Source organism: Perissodus microlepis, chromosome 3 (assembly GCF_051167445.1).
Source record: "Perissodus microlepis isolate ML-2025 ecotype Zambia chromosome 3, ASM5116744v1, whole genome shotgun sequence".
NCBI classification, from domain to species: Eukaryota; Metazoa; Chordata; class Actinopteri; order Cichliformes; family Cichlidae; genus Perissodus; species Perissodus microlepis.
In genome coordinates this window covers 49,251,924-49,272,129 of record NC_140463.1, presented here as the reverse complement: position 1 = coordinate 49,272,129, position 20,206 = coordinate 49,251,924, and the positions used below count along the sequence as shown (strand labels likewise).

Sequence of the window (20,206 nt, the reverse complement as noted above, 5' to 3'; positions counted from 1 at the left end):
TTTCACTTTCATGTCATTGAACTGCTTTTGATCCAGAGAAGGGGTGTATTAAAAGACCCGAAGCAACTGCCCATTAATGAGGGCACATTAACGACATTGCTTTTGGCTCTTTACCAATGTCTTGTGCTGCTAGCTGAGGCCAGCTACACCACACCAGGGCCTGAGTTGCCGGCTGGGGCCACCTACACCACACCAGGGCCTGTGGCTCTGGCTGAGGCCATCTACACCACACCAGGGCCTGTGGCTCTGGCTGAGGCCATCTACACCACACCAGGGCCTGTGGCTCTTGCTCAGGCCACTTACACCACACCAGGGCCTGTGGCTCTGGCTGAGGCCACTTACACCACACCAGGGCCTTAGTTAGCTTCTGGCCGAGGCCATCTTCACCAAACCAGGCCCTGTGCTGCTAGCTGAGGCCACCTACAACACACCAGGGCCTGTGCTGCTGGCTGAGGCTAACCACACCACACAAGGCCCTGTGCTGGTTCCTGAGGCCATCTTCAAAAATCCAGAGCCTGTGCTGCTGGATAAATGCTAAACTGAGTCTTTGGGTTAGGGTTTTAGGCAAGCATGCAGGTAGGGTTATAGGATTGTGTTCGTAACTTCAGGTACTTGCCACCTCATCACTTGATTCCATAAATTGACACATTGTGCTGGGCCCAGCAGCTTACAGCCGTACCACCCTGAGCACGCCCGACCTCGTCTGATTTTGGAAGCTATGCAGGGCTGGGCTTGGTTAGGACTTGGATTTGAGAATACCTGGTGCTTTAAGCCTTTCATTTTCATGTCATTGAAATGCTTTTGATCCAGATTAGGGGTGTATTAAAAGACCCGAAGCAGCTGCCCATTAATGAGGGCACATTAACGACATTGCTTGGCATTATTGTTAGCATAAAAGATGGAAATTTAAATAAATGTTACATTTTAAAATTGATCATTGCCTCCTGTGCCTAAATATATATATATATATATATATATATATATATATATATATATATATATATATATATATACAGGGAGTGCAGAATTATTAGGCAAATGAGTATTTTGTCCACATCATCCTCTTCATGCATGTTGTCTTACTCCAAGCTGTATAGGCTCGAAAGCCTACTACCAATTAAGCATATTAGGTGATGTGCATCTCTGTAATGAGAAGGGGTGTGGTCTAATGACATCAACACCCTATATCAGGTGTGCATAATTATTCAATTCAATTCAATTCAATTCAATTTTATTTATATAGCGCCAAATCACAACAAAAGTCGCCTCAAGGCGCTTCATAGATACAGAGAAAAACCCAACAATCATATGACCCCCTATGAGCAAGCACTTTGGCGACAGTGGGAAGGAAAAACTCCCTTTTAACAGGAAGAAACCTCCGGCAGAACCAGGCTCAGGGAGGGGCGGCCATCTGCTGCGACCAGTTGGGGTGAGAGAAGGAAGACAGGATAAAAGACATGCTGTGGAAGAGAGACAGAGGTTAATAACAGATATGATTCAATGCAGAGAGGTCTATTAATACATAGTGAGTGAGAAAGGTGACTGGAAAGGAAAAACTCAATGCATCATGGGAATCCCCCGGCAGCCTACGTCTATTGCAGCATAACTAAGGGAGGATTCAGGGTCACCTGGTCCAGCCCTAACTATATGCTTTAGCAAAAAGGAAAGTTTTAAGCCTAATCTTAAAAGTAGAGATAGTTTCTGTCTCCCGAATCCAAACTGGAAGCTGGTTCCACAGAAGAGGGGCCTGAAAACTGAAGGCTCTGCCTCCCATTCTACTTTTAAATACTCTAGGAACAACAAGTAGGCCTGCAGAGCGAGAGCGAAGTGCTCTAATAGGGTGATATGGTACTACAAGGTCATTAAGATAAGATGGGGCCTGATTATTTAAGACCTTGTATGTGAGGAGCAGGATTTTGAATTCAATTCTGGACTTAACAGGAAGCCAATGAAGGGAAGCCAAAACAGGAGAAATATGCTCTCTCCTTCTAGTCCCTGTCAGTACTCTTGCTGCAGCATTTTGGATTAGCTGAAGGCTTTTCAGTGAGTTTTTTGGACATCCTGATAATAATGAATTACAGTAGTCCAGCCTGGAAGTAATAAATGCATGAACTAGTTTTTCAGCGTCACTCTGAGACAGGATATTTCTAATTTTAGAGATGTTGCGCAAATGGAAGAAAGCAGTCTTACATATTTGTTTAATATGTGCATTGAAGGACATGTCCTGGTCAAAAATGACTCCAAGGTTCCTCACAGCGTTACTGGAGGCCAAGGTAATGCCATCCAGAGTATGAATCTGGTTAGATACCATATTTCTAAGATTTTCAGGGCCGAGTACAATAACCTCAGTTTTATCTGGATTAAGAAGCAGAAAGTTAGCGGCCATCCAGGTCTTTATGTCTTTAAGACATTCCTGCAGTTTAACTAATTGGTGTATGTTATCTGGCTTCATGGACAGATAGAGCTGGGTGTCATCTGCATAGCAGTGAAAATGTATGCTATGTCTTCTAATGATGCTGCCTAAGGGAAGCATGTATAATGTAAACAGAATTGGTCCTAGCACTGAACCCTGTGGAACTCCATAATTAACCTCAGTGTGTGAAGAGGACTCTCCATTTACATGCACAAATTGGAGTCTATTAGATAGATATGATACAAACCACTGCAGTGCAGTACCTGTAATACCTACAGCATGTTCTAATCGCTCTAATAGGATATTATGGTCAACAGTATCGAACGCTGCACTGAGGTCTAGCAGGACAAGCACAGAGATGAGTCCACTGTCAGAGGCCATAAGAAGATCATTTGTAACCTTCACTAAAGCTGTTTCTGTGCTGTGATGAGCTCTGAAAGCTGACTGAAACTCTTCAAATAAACCATTCCTCTGCAGATGATCTGTTAGCTGTTTGACAACTACTCTTTCAAGGATTTTTGATATGAAAGGAAGGTTGGAGATTGGCCTATAATTAGCTAAGACTGCTGGGTCTAGAGATGGCTTTTTGAGTAAAGGTTTAACTACAGCCAGCTTGAAGGCCTGTGGTACATAGCCGATTATTAGAGATAGGTTGATCATATTTAAGATCGAAGAATTAATTATTAGGCAACGTCCTTTCCTTTGGCAAAATGGGTCAAAAGAAGGACTTGACAGGCTCAGAAAAGTCAAAAATAGTGAGATATCTTGCAGAGGGATGCAGCAGTCTCAAAATTGCAAAGCTTCTGAAGCGTGATCATCGAACAATCAAGCGTTTCATTCAAAATAGTCAACAGGGTCGCAAGAAGCGTGTGGAAAAACCGAGGCACAAAATAACTGCCCATGAACTGAGAAAAGTCAAGCGTGCAGCTGCCAAGATGCCACTTGCCACCAGTTTGGCCATATTTCAGAGCTGCAACATCACTGGAGTGCCCAAAAGCACAAGGTGTGCAATACTCAGAGACATGGCTAAGGTAAGAAAGGCTGAAAGACGACCACCACTGAACAAGACACACAAGCTGAAACGTCAAGACTGGGCCAAGAAATATCTCAAGACTGATTTAATATATAATAATTGTTTTAAACTTAAGCTTTGTAATTGTAGCAGATTTCATTATGTCTGTAATTTTTTATTTAGCCCCACAGTAGTAAAAGCCATAAATGGGAGTTAGATTTATTACTAGTATTTTACACAGCATTCAGCTATAGTAACATGTTATGCATTTTCCTACTTCACCATCTGATCTGAACAGCTGCACTCTCTTAATTAATTAATGACCTAACATTTCTCAGTAACCAATAACTAGATGGAACAGCTCAGTATCTAGGAGATCAGACAGTGTTTGAGCTAAAGAAGCTGTGTGTTTCTTTTGGGGGCTTTTTGTACACTGATCCACCACCATTTTCCTATAGTACAACGCATATCTGGTAACATTACCGTAAACGTAGTAGTTTACGACCAGTAGGTTCACGTTCAGATCAGAAAACCGTTTCAGCTGCAGGCATCTACTCCTGTAATTAAACAATCACCTCATACGCCTCATGTTTTACACCCCTATAAGGTGAGCTTGCTACACTGCACATGAATATTACGTAACATGGTATGACTAGCTCATGTTCAGACATTTAAGATACTGTTCAGCCATTTTGTTTACTGGGTAGTGCATAATGGCCGAGTTAGCTGAGTGGGAATCCACTAAAGCCAAAAAAATAATATAAATTTTTTTAATTAATTACAAAAACCTTATAGGAAAACCTAAGAAACAGTTGCAGAAGCACAGAAAAAAAAACTGCCGTGTACGTTATAGTGTGTAAATTCAAAAACTGTATAGAGAGAATGGTGCAATGAAAACAGAATAAGAGAAGATGAACTTTATTGAGTAGAATATAGGCAGTAAGAGTTTTGTAATTAACTTTAAATTATGTTTGCCAAAGACAATGCAGTAAATTAACCCAGTTCTACCTGCTAGCTAAAGATGTTATGCTTCTCCCCCTTATACCGTTTAGGACGACTATAGAAAGTTACTAAAATAACCATTGATGAAAACGTATCAAACTTTAAGTATTTACCTTTGTCACAGTTTTCGATTCTTTGGTATCCTTTTGTCCTCCACGTTCTCAAACACCAGGGAGAGAAAAGGCAAGTTTGTCTGTATGGGACGGTCTAGTCTCCGTCGTGCTTCCCAGGTTGCCTAGCAACCATGATACTAACCGCTGGAAACGTGTCATACAACTTTGTTTGACAGAAATGAAGGAGAACATATTTTGTTCATTTGTTTGTTTGTTTCTACAAGAGCTTTGTGTGATTTGATAAGTATCTGAGGCTGAGACCACAGGACAGTAAAACATGATTTTTGGGCTTCATTTCTGTACTGAACAGACATTTAAGATTAGTTAGTAAATAACAATTAGCTAATGTTGTTCATGAGACTAAAGTCATATCACTTTGGTAATGTAAATATAATATGGCCAATATTATAGTTATTATATTAATCATTATTAGCTATTACAGCAGTGAACATGTGTCAAATACTGAGCCTCAGTACAGATTCAAGTTGCAGTTATTTATGTCTTATCACCTTAAATCTTCACTCAAAGACACTCAAGTATCTTTGACAGTGCATATATAGGTGTATCATATATAAGAGACAAATGTTGTTCCTTCAGTGTGTTGGCATTACCAAATTTGGCTCATTGCTTACATATATTTATAAAAAGAAAATGTACAAGCTGTGATAACTGTTTCTGATAAAATGAAGAGTCGACTGATATATTGAATATTCCTTTATTGGGTGAGAACATCAGACCATGTCATAACTGCTTTAAGTCATACAGAATAGATATCAGAGCCTTAAACAGGCTGACTTCTGCTAAATGGGTCAAACTGGGCAGAAAGTCTACAAACACATAACATCCTTATAGAATATGATGTAACACTATAGATCAACTTACCTCAGAATATATAAAGCATATAAACAATTACAGCAATATGATGCAACAAACACAGCAGTGCTACTAATCCAAAATACTCAAAGCTTCATAGAACTGAAACAGACATTTATTTTTAGCTCCATTCTGCTGCTGATACATACTTTAGGTTTCTGAATATTAAACTTGTTGCTGCCTTTCATAGTGTGTAACTTGAAGGCCCTGAGTACTTTCTCCCACACTGAAAACACTGGAATGATAAAATTATTTGAACATTACCTAATAAGACTGATTCAGGACAGACAATTAGTTATGTTAAACTTTCCTAGCAGTACTTCAAAAACAGGGAACAGTCTGTCTATTCTCTCCATCTGTCAGCTGCTGCTGGCTCTTCCTCCTCCTCTTCCTCACACACTCCTGAGTTTGTCCTGGTGGATCATCAGGGGTGCAAAGCCTCACAGATGATGTGCAGCAGTGGGTCCCTCAATCTGTCCTCACTCTGGACACTTGCAGTTGTTACACATGGAAATCAAATGTGTTATAAGCTGCAGGATTCAAACACAAGTGTAACTTATAAATGAATGTTCATACTTTTATTACACAATCAGAGAGAAAGAAACAGAGAGAGAGTGCAGGACAGACAGACAGGTGACAGTCTCAGGTGTACACACTGCTACAAAACAGCACAAAAGAAGGAGGATTGTGTTATTACGAAACAAGAAGAGTTCCCAGATGGTCCAGTGGACACATGTGTGACTCCTGTGATTAAAGCATCTTTCTTTCAGCTTAACGAGTGAACCGTCAGCTCATTCAAACACACGTTAAAGTCCGTTTGGCTCGACACCACCGAACAGAGGCAGCAATATAACATAGCTAACATTAACAGTGCAGTGAATCCTGCTTGTGCCGTGATATTCAGGACTGCAAACCGAGCAGCATCATTGACTTTCAGCTTGTTGTGTTTGTGGATATATGACTGACTTTAATTATCCATAAAATCATCACATTCTCTGTAAGATTAAAGTCAACTATTGAACGGCGTATATTTTGAAGTAAAGGCTTTAAAACCAAGTTAGTACAAACATCGCTAATATCACATAACTTTCCCGACATGTGGCCAACAGTAATGTTTTAATGTTCTTCATTATAAAAACATTTGCGCATAAATAAGTGACATAATATTCAGTACTTACTTCTGAAAGTTTACTCTTCGGCAGCTCCGCTTCCGCCATTTTTTTCGGCAAAATTATCCACACCACCGCCGCGCTATGAAATCTGGGATATGTTGGGCCATGAAGGCTACACCGACCAATCCTTAAAATTCAGGGAAATTAAGGACGCATTTGAGGGCCGCATTTCGAGCAGCCTTTGAATTGGGACAGGCTTTGTTGCGCCGCTGTGACGTAATCGGCCTTAAAATGCAGCCTTTAAGTCTGCGGACCCTGAATTGGGATACAGCCCAAATCCGGTCATTGGTACTTCCTGGCTTGTGTAGTTACTAGGTAACAAAAGCTCAACACTGCCCCTAGCATCCTGGAGCACTTCCGTTGTGTTTTGGAGTTTGCATGTGTTTTGGAGTTTGCATGTGTTTTGGAGTTTGCATGTGTTTTGGAGTTTGCAAGTGTTTTGGAGTTTGTACGTGCTTTGTCTCTAGGGGCCACCGTATGTTCCTCCTTCAATTAAGTCTCAATCACAAAAATGTGGCGCTCCGAAATAAGACTCACACCGTTAATTCATCATTTTCACTCTGTACCACTGCTCCTTACCAGGCTGTGTGAAGCACAGTAAACAATTCAGTCAAGGCCCTGAGCCATAAACAGACATCACGCACAGACATTGTTTTCATAACCAAACTGCTTTAGACCCTGTCCCTTAAATCTACACAAGTGCCCTCTGGGTGACATGAAATGCATTTAACCAATAAACAATCAATGGCTTCTTGTTGTTGTAACAGATTCTGTATTTGGATGTTTGTGTGCAGCATTTTGTGTATCAGCATAAGCATTTGTTAGCAAAGCATTCTTCATTGCATCAGCATGTGCATGTGTGTGTGTGTGGATCACTTCTCAGTGAATTGAATCAGCATTTCGATTTGTGTGCGTGTGTGTGTGTGTCATTTCTCACTCAATCAACGAGTGCATATGTGTTCATATGTGTGTTTCTCTTCATTCTGAGTCAGTGTATGTAGATGTGTGTGTGTGTTCGTGTTCATCACTTTCCTGTTCTGGTGTTCTGGGTAAACCACGGCCTGAGGCGTGCCCTGGGGTCCTGCCCTCCTCCATTTCAGTCTGTTTGCATCCATTGGTGCTGCTGCTCAAAGTTCTGTCCATACTGGTTCTGGCCCCAATTGAGGCAGTCCTTTTCTCCAGTGTCCTGCATCTTCTCCTTGTCCAGCTCCTCCTTAACTTGACCCTTTTGCTTCTGTAGCTCCTTTAGGGTTTGCTCCTGCTGTTGGAGCTTCTCGTCGCGTTTGGCGACCTCCTGCTCCAGCAAGCTCCGGCCTGATTCCAAGTCCTGTGTCTGGGACTCCAAGCCTGACTGATGGGTTCGATTAGCAGCCAGCTCCTCCTGAGCCATGCTCAGTTTCTGCTCTGATGCCTTGAGCTCTTACTGAGGGCAGAAACCTCAGAGTCTTTTCCGTACACATCAGATTGAAGTTTATTGATGTTTTCCTTGCTTTGCTCCATGGCCTTCTGCAGCTCTGCTGTCCGGCTTTCCCGACACCTGTGCCTTCAGCTTATTTTCTTCTGGTGCTTTTGTCCATTCTGAGGTGCCTCCTGACCTCAGTTACTCCTCCTGTCTCTGGCACGCCCTTTTTGCTGCCCGATCATCCGTGTTGGTCAGTCACTGTCCTGCACAGTTTTAATGCAGAGTTGTTAAGGTCAGCATTCTTTTGCTCAGCCTCACTTTTCATCGGGGCTTAATGGGCGTCTCGTCAGAGCTCTGTTAGCTGAAGCTGTCTGGAAATCTCCCCCGTGTAGTGAAACGGGCCTTGGATTTAACGCTCTCCGTCTCCACTGCATGAGATCGTTTTCCTGCAGCACTGTTGACATTTTCAGGTTGTAGTTGTGGGTCCAGCTGCTGCAGCATTTGGTCAGGGTCACATCAAAGATGGTAGAGGGGAGAGCAAAGATGGTAGAGGGGAGAGCAGGAGTCCAGGTCAGCCTCGGCTTTCCGGGCCGACAAAACAGCCTGTAATCAAGCATAAAGAGAAAAAACAAAAACAGGCGAACAGGAAAATGATGTTATTCAAAGAGGGGAGAAACACCGGGCCAGGCCCTGTGTCAGCCTTCTCTCCCCCTTTTTTAGTTTTTTTCTCAAACAAGGCATTTCCTTAACAGGTGCCTTCCTCTCACATTTCTCTGGTTGTGTGTATGTTTTGTATATGTTTCTTTTGCAGTGTTTCAGACTCCTTCACAATTCTCCAACTTAAGCAGTCAGTGTTTTTCCCAAGATTGCTAACCCAAATTGTGATTTCCCACCTTAAATAACAGCATTCCTTGTCTTCAGCCAGGAGTTAGAGCTTGCTTGTGAGATTCAGGGACACATGGTGCCAACAACAATTCAGCCAAAAACTTGCCTGAAAATTTCCAGTGATGGTAACCGATAACCGGAGGAGAAGATGTCCTTTAAGCTTCTTCTCAGAGTGGGGACAAAGTGAGAGGTCAAGCTGTAAAATTTTGAGCCAGAGCTTGGCCTGTCTGTCGTCCCAATTCTGTTAATCTATCCTTTTGCCGCTGTACTCAGGTTTGCAGGTTGAGAGAAATCCACCTGTATTAACACACTAAAACATTCAATTAATATTTCTTTTCTTAAAACATCCATTCGCTTCATCTGCCTAGATTTTACTCTCTCCTTGGGTGCATACTTCACACAGTCAGGCAGTTACCTTTTATGGGCATGCAGAGTTCCTGTCACACACACACACAGCTACTCACACCCAGCAGCTGCAAAGCCGTCTTCACATTATCTATCCACACACTCAGCCACAATCATCCGCTCCTCAATATGAATGTATAAAACCAGTAGCAATTATCCATAAAAACACACACAAACACCCTTAAGAAAATTCACTGTATTTACATTTTCACACACAGATCTCTTATTTTATATTACAAAGACGTCTTATATTTACAAGCGCTCTCAGGCCTGACAGCTTAACACCTACACAATTTCAACAAATTTAAAATAACGGTCCAACCGATAAACTCCCAGAGATTTTTGCGATCAATTTAACCAGTATCCGTCCCGGACGGTGGCCCGATTTTTTCTAGTGCCCTAACTGAATTTAAAAGCGTCAACCAACCCAAACTTTGCCTGAAGCTCTATTTTTGGCATTTCACAGCCAAGGCTTTCCCCGAAGTTTTGGGTTAAGGTTTCATGCCCAAAACCGTGTTTCTGCTAGCCAAAAAAGCGCGACCTACTGTCCCAAACAATAGAAAGTGACCTGGTCACTAGCCTTTCTGGAGTGCCCCAAGCTCCACAGTGGCCAACTGACTATCCCTCATGGAGGACAATGCCTACGCGTCCGTGGCATTGGCAAGCGTTACCTCTAAGCAATGCGCTTCTTAGCAGCCCAACTGCCGTTCTTGAAAAATTTATGGTACTTTGAAACAACAATCAACACCTCAGAAAAAATGTATGACTGTCACAGGTCCAACCTTATGACCAATGGGGACTTTAAACCACAAAATAACCAATTCCCTATTATACTAAATTCACTTAGCAGCCCAACTGCTTTAAACTCTCTTAGCAGCCCAACTGCTTTTTCTTTACTCAGTACTGTCACTTTCAAACTTCATGAAGCTTCCACCAAAATCAAAACCGACTTTCACCAGTGATTTAGTGAGTAGACTTTAATTTTCAATGTCCAATTTGGCACACTTTGGAAATAATTCAACAGGTATGTGCCTCACCTTTTAAATAGGCCGGCCTTTGTCCACTCAGTTCGATCACCGGATCGTGTCTGCGCGTCTGACCGCCCTCTGGACCCCAGATTTCTCCGTCCAAACCTCCAAACTCACTCCCTCCTCAATTCACCGGACGAGCCTCCAAAATGTTACGGGTTCAGATATTGAGGGTGAGCACAAAAACAATAATGGTACAGAAGAGCATCGGTCAAACCATGATTTTAATGAACACACACGCGTGGGGAGATGAACACTGCACACAGACAGCATCGATCTCCAAATGGTGGAGCATTACACAAACTCTTATAGCCACTGTTGACCCCCACCTAGTCGTAAAAGCCTAAACATTCACATTTTTCTAACTCCTAGCAAGCCTGACTTATGGCCTTGGCTCCCTGTTTTGTCTGCCTTTAACAACAGCGGGAGTGAAGCTCCCGTGGAATGTGCTCTGTCTCCTGCAGCAGAACAATGTTCACATTTCAAACAGTGATACTCAACGTATGGCCCGCGGCCCACACGCGGCCTGCCCACCTTTCCTGATTCAGAGAGAGGGGACCCTGATTAACTGTGTAGTGTTCTTCCTCACAGTTCTAAGTATCAGACACAACAATGAATAATCCACAGCTGACTGTCTTTAGCAGGTCAAAGGTCACGGCACACAGCAGACAGTGGGAAATATTATAATTCTGATCATTTATCAGCACATATCCATATGTATAAAAACAAAGCTGACACTGTGAGACTTGATCAGAGGTGTGATCATCACAGCAGAGGCCTTTGTGTCAAAGTCACTGAGGATCAAACAGAAACACATGAAGCAGATTTTCCTGTTCTGGCTTTTTATAGCAGATAACCTTCAAAATATTCTGCAGTCGATCAAAAACTGAAGCAAACCATGAATCAACATGTGAACATGAGCTGATGCTGCTGAAGTGAAGCAAAGTTACAGAGGTTTGATTACAGACACAGCTGAGAGTTTGTAATCTGTCATCATTTTAAAAGGTTTCAATTTCTTCAGTATTGAACAGCAGAAATGAGGCTTTGTTTTCGGAGGCCGACAGCAGTGAACACAACAGCAGACTGGTGCGTAATAAGCAGTGAAGAATGCAGGAAAGAGATTTTTGAAGGTAAACTGTTCTTGAAGTACACTGAGAGAGAGAGAGCTGTGCAGGAAGTAAACGTCAAAGTCAGAGAGAATTCATGACGATGTTCATCAAACGTAAAGCGTAGTTTGGATCTTCTTTTGCTGCTGGTTCAGTCAGTTTTGGTTGGAGACAGATGAAACCTGCAGCTTCAGGATCTGTGAGCTGTCCACTTTCAGCCCCGACGGCGTGTCCGTGTACGTGCCGTCGAGTGAACGATCCACGCTCTGTGTTTCCATCTTTGTGTGTTTAGCTGCTCTCATTTACTGTTTTATCTGTTTGGTTGTTGTTGAAATACTTTTGGGAGCTTTAACCTGAGATTCTGGCAAAATACATTTATATTAAACATCGATTCAGGATTGAATGAATCAACATCGCTTTATTCAAATTAAAACCATTTAAATAGGAAGATCCATTTTTTTACAGCCGCCTCTAATGCTGGGTAATGTCAGCTGGTCCAAGTGCAGCTGGCTGTGAGGCTCAGGGAGCGTCTACAAAGTGCAACACTGAAAGAACATCATCCATAAATATTGAGTAATAACTGGACTCTCATACAGCGAGACTCAAATGCCTTTAAACATCAGCTTATCCTGCTGATCCAAGTCCAACACTGAGTTTGTAAAAACATGTTTGTCAATCATTTTGTTTGGTTTCTGAGGAAAATGATTCAATAACTTGCTGCTAATACACAACATTTCATCATATTTCCTCATAACCCTCTTTTGTCTGACCATTTGAATTTGCAATAAAGGATCCACAGAGTTTGGTGACAATAATGACAGTAGATGTTTGTGTGAAAGTGCTGGAAGCAAATGAGTGTGTGATGTTCTTTCAGTGTTGCACTTTGTAGACGCTCCCTGAGCACTGGTCTCACAGCCAGCTGCACATAGAGACCAGTGTTGTTAGTCCAGGTCAGAAGATGACTTGTTGGAATGAAAATGAGCTTGTAGTTTGTCTGCTTTAATAATGTGACTGGAAAAAGGTGTTGGACTTCAAATATGTCCATTTCTTTCACACTTCACCTTTAAAAGTGAAGCCTTGTGGTTCCTGGAAGGAAAAACACGACTTTTTCAAGTCTTTGTCCTGTTTTTATGATAAATGTACGACTTTAATGTGAAACATTCAGAGTTTTTTCTCTTGTTCTGTTTGTTTGAAGCTGCTTCCTGTTGGCTTCAGCTGTTTGGAGTTTCCATTTTCTAAACTTCTACATTCTGAACCTTCTTCAGCTCTGAACAGATGATGAAACACTGAATGATTTCAAGCTCACACTTTGTCTAATAAACTTACATCTTTCATTCTTTATACAGATTGATCGACTGTGGTTTGTCAGAGATCAGCTGTGATTATCTGGCAGCAGCACTGAAGTCCAACCCCTCCCATCTGAGAGAGCTGGACCTGAGTAACAACTACGACAAGCTGCAGGATTCAGGAGTGAAGCATCTGTGTGGTTTTCTGGAGAGTCCAGGATGTAAACTTGAAACTCTGAGGTCAGTCAGCATGTTTTAGTTGTGCTGAGATGAATATGATGTGAAAGTTGTGCTGACACTAAACTGCAGACATCAGGCTGATATTATACTGATCCACACTGAGGATCTTCATGGTAAAGTCTGTTTTCTTCTTCTCTGGTTTAGTCCATTGACTGCAGCAGAACAATGTTCACATTTCAAACCTTCAAAGAAGAAGAAAAATCCTCCACTGGATAATTCACTGAGAAACTCTCAAACTCTTCATTCCACCTTAAAGTCTGTCTGACACTGAAATCCAAAGCAAAATGTGCGTTTGCTTTACAGACAGCAGTCCAACACAAACATACACACATCATCCAAAACACAGTCCAACATCCAAATCTCCTCCACTGCCAGCATGAATGATGGGAAAGAGAAGGAGGAACACTCTGACATTCAGGGTTAGAATGAGTTTCATAAAGCAGACTGTGACGATCAAAGCTGCATTAGAAAGCTTACATGAATGAATGAGTGGACAGAAGTGGACAGAGATCATCTGAAGCACTTCAAAGGCTTTAAATCAGCACATTTCTCTTTATTCTTTATCAACTCTGTTAGTTTCTCTCAGTTTTCTGTGGAATGAAGCTAACAGCAGGCTAATAAGATGCTGACCAATAGGTTTCTATTAAAGGTTGTAATTTGTATATGAAAAAGTGCTTTGGCTCAGCAGGGATCAGCTTACAGGCAGAATACAGCTGCTGGATGGGATTAGCATGTCATAGCTATCTACCAAACTGCTAACTGGGGAATTTCAGGCCATCTATGGATCATTTTTGCTAACTGTTTATTCAGCTTAGGCTCACAGGGCTGCAGCCTGTGCCCTAGCTGTCATAGGGCAAGAGGCGTGGTCCACCTGCACAGGTGAGCAGTCCATCACAGGGCCAACAGAGAGAGACAGAGAAGCACTCTCTCACATCCACACCTACAGCCAATTTAGAAGCACCAATGAACCTAAGCAGCATTTCATTGGACTGTGGGAGAACATCCAACCTCCACAGAAAGGCCAACAAGCTTCAACCTACAACCTTCTTGCTTTAAGGCACTAGTGCTAACCACTTTTCCCCATTTCAGCCCAAATCCTGCATCTTCCTGTTTCTGACTCCAGGCCAGCTCCACTAACACTTTCTCATCAGACACTGCCACCTAGTGGAGAAAGTCTTAGTTCCATTTGAAGCTTCAGATGATAGTTAGTTCCTTTACAAAGAGGTGGAGGGGCCACAGCACCATCATCACTGAGTGCTAGGGATGGGTATCGCTTAGGTTTTATCTGATAACTGCCAACCCCGTACTTTTGAAACGGTGCCAGTGCTTAAAGAATGGAGAACACAAACTTTGTCCAAAAACCTCTCATGTTTAGCTGTTTTCCACTTTTTCTTTGGTCATTTTAGCCTTTTTGGCCAGGCTGAAGGGAGTATCTGCCATCAAACAAGAAGACAGCCACATGTAACTACGACGGTGTTTGCTAGTTCACCTTACATGCATTAATGTAATAACGTGGTTAGCCTACTCAACGTAAATTACACACGAACAACATTAAGCTACTCATGCAGAGAAGAACGGCTGCTGCTGCATCATCATCCGTCATCATTTCTGCTACACTGGCAGGGCTAGGGGCCAGGACTCTCCTCTTTGGGTTCTTGGGGGATGTTGCTAACTCCGGGTCTGATAACAGGCACCACACCCGCAGTAGATTTGCTCGGTCTTGCAGCAAGCTATCAAATACGGTGCATTTCTTGGCTTTTAAAAAAACGCTATGCGTCGCCAGGTGTTTCATCAGATTCGAGGTGTTACCTCCTTTGCACAGTATCACCTTAAAGCACTTGTTGCAGGCTGCTGAGTTTGCATCTTTTGCTGTGAAGTACAGCCAGACTTTTGACCGCTTCGCTTTGGGCATTTTTAATCTGTAGCTCTGCTCTAAAAGAATGTATGTACCTGGGCCCTCCTACTATCCTTGGAAAGGTAAAATGATTGGCTAGAATCTAAAGTGTATGACATCTCAGGAAAAAAAAGCTGCTTTTCGGTCTGGTTACTATTAAATTTCGTTCTTTGAATTCTGTTGGCGGCAAAGAAAGACTGGACCCAGGGTGCTCAAAGCTCAAAAAATGATCTTTATTTTACATTCCCGGGAACGGAGACCTGAACACACGAACACACGCGCTCAGGTCTGAAAGCAGCAGCAGCCAGCATGGTTATTTATATATTTCCGCAGCACGTCACACACTCTAAGTTTTGATCAAAACACTCTGCTTAGTTTCACTTTCTGTCTGCACCTCGTGCTCTGCAAAAGCATGCAGTTTCCTGTCAGTACTTTTGGCTCAGACTCTACTCAGAGCTGGCCCTCTCTTATTAAAATACATAAAACAATATAATCAGCAAATAAACACTAAGAATATATATTTAAATCCCAACATTACTACCGTTTATGTCAGAACTGGTGCCATAATGGCACCGGATACCGGTACCCATACCTGCTGAGTGCCATAGGACACTTAACCTTTGTTTCCATATGCTGGAAACTTCCTGTTGTTCCAAGGAGGACTGGAAAATGTGTGAAAATCTCCCAGTCAGTTCCTCACAGCACACTTCAATCATTTCCCTCCCACAGCATCAGGATCCCACTAAGAGATTTCCACACAAACACCTCATCAGTGGGACTCTCAGAGCTACCAGCCCTTTGCTACAATCACAAAGCTCTTCATTGAAATCAATGATATCAAAGCTGGAATCAAATGAGTCCAAGTCTTCTGCTGATTCAGCATCACATTCATCTTTGCTCCTTGTTCAAATCTCCAAAATCCAGCTGGCTGCATCAGGACATATAGTCTGAAACTCTGCACAGTTTCCTGTTTGAAGCTGCTTCCTGTTGGCTTCAGCTGTTTGGAGTTTCCATTTTCTAAACTTCTACATTCTGAACCTTCTTCAGCTCTGAACAGATGATGAAACACTGAATGATTTCAAGCACTTTGTCTAATAAACTTACATCTTTCATTCTTTATACAGATTGAGTTACTGTGGTTTGTCAGAGATCAGCTGTGATTATTTGGCAGCAGCACTGAAGTCCAACCCCTCCCATCTGAGAGAGCTGGACCTGAGCTGGAACAACCTGAAGGACCCAGATGTGAAGCAGCTGTCTGATCTTCAGCAGAGTCCAGACTACAGACTGGAGACTCTGCTGTAAGTAGAGTGATGGAGTGAGTGGGTGGTGCTGTCAGCAGTATTGTACTAAACACAGTCAGTATGAAACAAAGATCCAGTGTTTCCTGTAAAGCTGCAGCTTCTCAGTGAAGCTGTGAGAGGAGAATGGTGACAGGCTTCAGGATTGGACACAAACACTTCCTGTTTCTGACCTTTATGGTCACCATAGTAACGGCTGACACGCTCTGATCAAACGCTGTCAACAGCCAATCAGCTCTCTGAACAAAGCAGCACGCAGACCAATGGCTGCATTCATTTCCAAGTTTAAAGCAGTGAAGAACACAGTCTGTAGGTGAGGAAGAATTTAGTGAGAGCAGATGTTTGGATGGAATTCCTCCAGTTAACAGCTGGAACCGTCCATCTGGATTGCTGGGCTTGTTGTTGGGGTTCCTACAGAGCTCAGAGTGGACACACCAAGGTTCTTCTAATGAATGAAAGTCCAAACTCAAACTAGGAGGGAAAAACATTTTCATCAACTTCAATAAAAATCCAAAGATTAGAAAGTGAAGCAACAATGAGTCCTAGTACAGTCCCAGCACTGAAGTCCCTGCTGCTCTTTATACTGGATGTGCTGCATCACTGACTGACAGCTGATGAAGAGTCTCTGGAAACACTCGTTTATCTCCTCTGCTCTTCCTTCTTCTCTCTGCAGGTGGAGGTGATGATGGTAAACAGGACGGTGTGTGTGCTGAGAGAGGAGGAGCTGTGTCCTGATGATCCAGAGAGGTTGAAGCAGCAGCAGCTTGTGTGTAGAGACGCTCTGACTGGGCCATGTTACTGGGAGGTGGAGAGGAGAGCTTCATCCAGCAGTGACTGACAGAGGAATGAAGTGCAGATGACTGTCAGTGCTGCAGAGTGAACTGCTCTGAGAACAGCTCCACTGTCAGACACAATGTAGAGTCCAGCATCATCCCTGTGTGTCCCTCTGGATCTGACAGAGGATCATCAGTGTATCTGGACTGCTCTGCTGCTGCTCTGTCCTTCTACAGTCTCTGCACAGTCTCTGTCTGACTCTGGCTTCAGACCCTCCTGGATCAAACTCACCTGGAAAGACTTTCAAACATCACTCAATAGATTTGAATACAGAATATATTTGATATATACTGTAGATGTACTGTAGAGTTGCAGTTTGTCACTTGTAAATACAGTCTGTGAGCAGCTATGAGCTGAAAGATCTTTCTAGAAACACGAAATGTTTTCACTCTTCTGTTGCTTTTTCATATATTTCCACAACATTAATATTGATCCCACCTGTCTCACCTGTTTCATGCTTTTATACATAATAACAGGACACGTGTGATCTGAGCGCTGCTGTGGTTGCTGTGCTGCACGTCTTCATTTAGATAACAGAGACATCTAGTGGTTCAGAGGGAGAACTGCAGGAGGTGGAGCTGTGTTTTAGCATGGAAAACTTTTTATCTTTTAGGCGCAGATACAAATATGACAAGTATCAGTGTAAGATACAAAAGGTCACATCAGTCAGCAGAGGGAACAGTGATCACACAGCATTGTAAGAATAGAAACATAACAGTGAATCTGGACATGTATACAGATGGAAGCAAACAAACAGGATGTAACACTACATTAAAACCACAAATGTGAAGAAAACAAAGCCAAAGGAAAATATATTTGATCTCAGGAATCCAAATCAGATGCTTTAGAGCAGGGGTTGGTAACCCAGGAGGAGGAGAGACCCGAGGCGGCCACCGGTCCAAGTGTCAGGTGAACTGAACTTCAGGTAAGAAGTTATGAGCTGCAGTCTATCTGGGTCAGATATAAACCAAGTTTAGGTGGAGTTTATTTTCGTTGTGCTGACTTTTTACAGTCAGTTACAATAACTTGTACTGTGTACTAGCTAGCATGACGGAGTTTCTATACAGCTGGGTGGGTGCTATGATGTTACTGATAGTGAACTTTACAGTGGCTTGCAAAGGTATTCGGCCCCCTTGAACTTTCCCACATTTTGTCACATTACAGCCACAAACATGAATCAATTTTATTGGAATTCCAGGTGAAAGACCAACACAAAGTGGTGCACACGTGAGAAGTGGAACGAAAATCATACATGATTCCAAACATTTTTTACAAATAAATAACTGCAAAGTGGGGTGTGCGTAATTATTCTGTCATGGAAAAACACACTGCCATCAACTTCTGTTTTGTTTTTGTCAAAATCACTGTAATATAATCACTGTACCTTTATATACATGTGACTTATATTAATGCTGCTGCCCTCTTGTGGCTAAAGTGTAATTATGTTATTTTTATTAGGGAAAACATTTGAGAGTAACATGCAAAATGAGTCAGCACTTTGGCTTTAGCTTAAGAAATCCTAATTTTTATGTAATCAGTTATAGTTGCATGTATTCATTATCATAATTTAACCTTTAAAATTGATGTCTTAAATTTATTTTGAGTAAATTAGCAATTTTATGGTATTTTATGGTTGTATTAAATAAACTAACACTAACACTAATGAATTAATTATTTCAGTAATTAATTAAAAATGTACATAATTAATTAAAGAAATATATTAATAATGAATTATCCATTAATTTCATTTAAAATGTTTCAATATTTGTTTATATACAATTCTAATTACTTAATTACATATTTAATCAATTATTGGTTTGTTTTCTATTTTAATTATTTTACTGACACATTTAATGAATTATTTAATGATGTATTTATTTAATTCACGTTGCTACTCCTGGCCCTGCATCGCTGTTCATAAATACATTTTATTTGTCAGCTTCACCCATCAAAGTCAGGGGGCGGGGTTAATGCTGATCAAGTCAAAACCATTGCTTTGGTCTGGTGGGCGTTCTTTTAGTGGGCTTTTGTGTCACGGCCTGCGTGGCAGACTATGATGAGGGGTTGGTGGGGTTGGGTGGACTGTCCCGGGCTCTGTGGGGCCGGGCGGCGCTGCTGCACTGGGCCCCGGTCTGGATGGGCCTGGGCCCCCTTTCCCTGGCGGGTCGCGGAGTATGGGGGTGCCTACTGGGGTCAGCGGGGGAGCTGGCCCCAGGGAGGGGTCACTTGCCCCTCCCTTCCTTCCCTCCCCATCTCCAGCTGCCTCCCTCTTCCCGCTCCACCACAACCACCCACACATGCAGGGCCTTGGAGTAGGGGTGTGTCACCAGGGTGCAGAGGAGGCTACCCCCCCCTCTGTCCCCTTCTGGCTGCCTCTGCCTCAATTTTATCTCACAACTTAGACATTCACATTACTCACACTCTCATTACACATACATATAGGATCTTGGGGGTGGGCACGCTACACGGATTCCAAATTACCATCAGGGTGTACACCTCACCCCTGGCGTCGTTGCCCACCTCTCAACCACCTCACACATGCATCAACACTACAATGAACGGGTGGAGGGAGGTTTGGAGTCTTCTCTCACCCCCGTTCTCTGCGGCCTGCTGGAGCGGGGGGGCTAGAAGGAGGAGTTGGCCGTCCGACTGCAGTCTGGAATGTGGGGCCTCCCAGCTGCTGCGGAGTCGGGGCGGTCTGCCTCTCCCCACCGCAGGGAAAAGGGTAACACCACCTGGGTCTGGGTGCAGTTCCCCCCTCCAGGGGCAAGGGTACCTAGACCCGGTTCGTAGAGTACGCTTGGGGAGTGTGATCGTGTGTACTCTGGGGCTCTTTATGTTTGTCTCCACGTTGGTTGAGTGTGGAGTAAGTGCATATGAGAGCATGAGGGTGGGAATGGATGTTTGTATCTGTGTGTCCCTGTATGTCTGTGTCTATATGTCAGGTTGGGTATCAGACGCCACCTCTCTGGGGACATCTCAGGCCCTCCAAGGTTTGGAGGCCTATCTCCCCCCACCACTTCCCCTGCCAGTGGCAGACGCCCTCAGACATCGGTGCATTGGTGGTTCTTTGTGTCCGGGGATGGGCGTCCAGGTACACACCGGCTCACTCCTTGGTGGCTGCTTGTCGGGGCCTGGAGCCTGGGGCTTGCTCGGGCCACTTCGGTGACCGAGCCTGGGGCTCGGTCACTCAGGCACAGCTGGCTGCCGGCGGAGCTCACGGGCGCGTCACTGCAACCCCCC

The 20,206-nt window shown here is 43.2% G+C and overlaps 1 long non-coding RNA gene across 1 annotated transcript; it reads left to right on the top strand.

Moving 5' to 3' along the window:
* The first annotated feature begins 15,762 nt into the window (after positions 1 to 15,762).
* LOC146391742 (uncharacterized) lies at positions 15,763 to 18,256 on the top strand. The gene is made up of 2 exons (XR_014798960.1): positions 15,763 to 16,129; positions 16,803 to 18,256. It is a non-coding gene; the product is annotated as an uncharacterized LOC146391742 (long non-coding RNA).
* Positions 18,257 to 20,206: the final 1,950 nt, after the last annotated feature.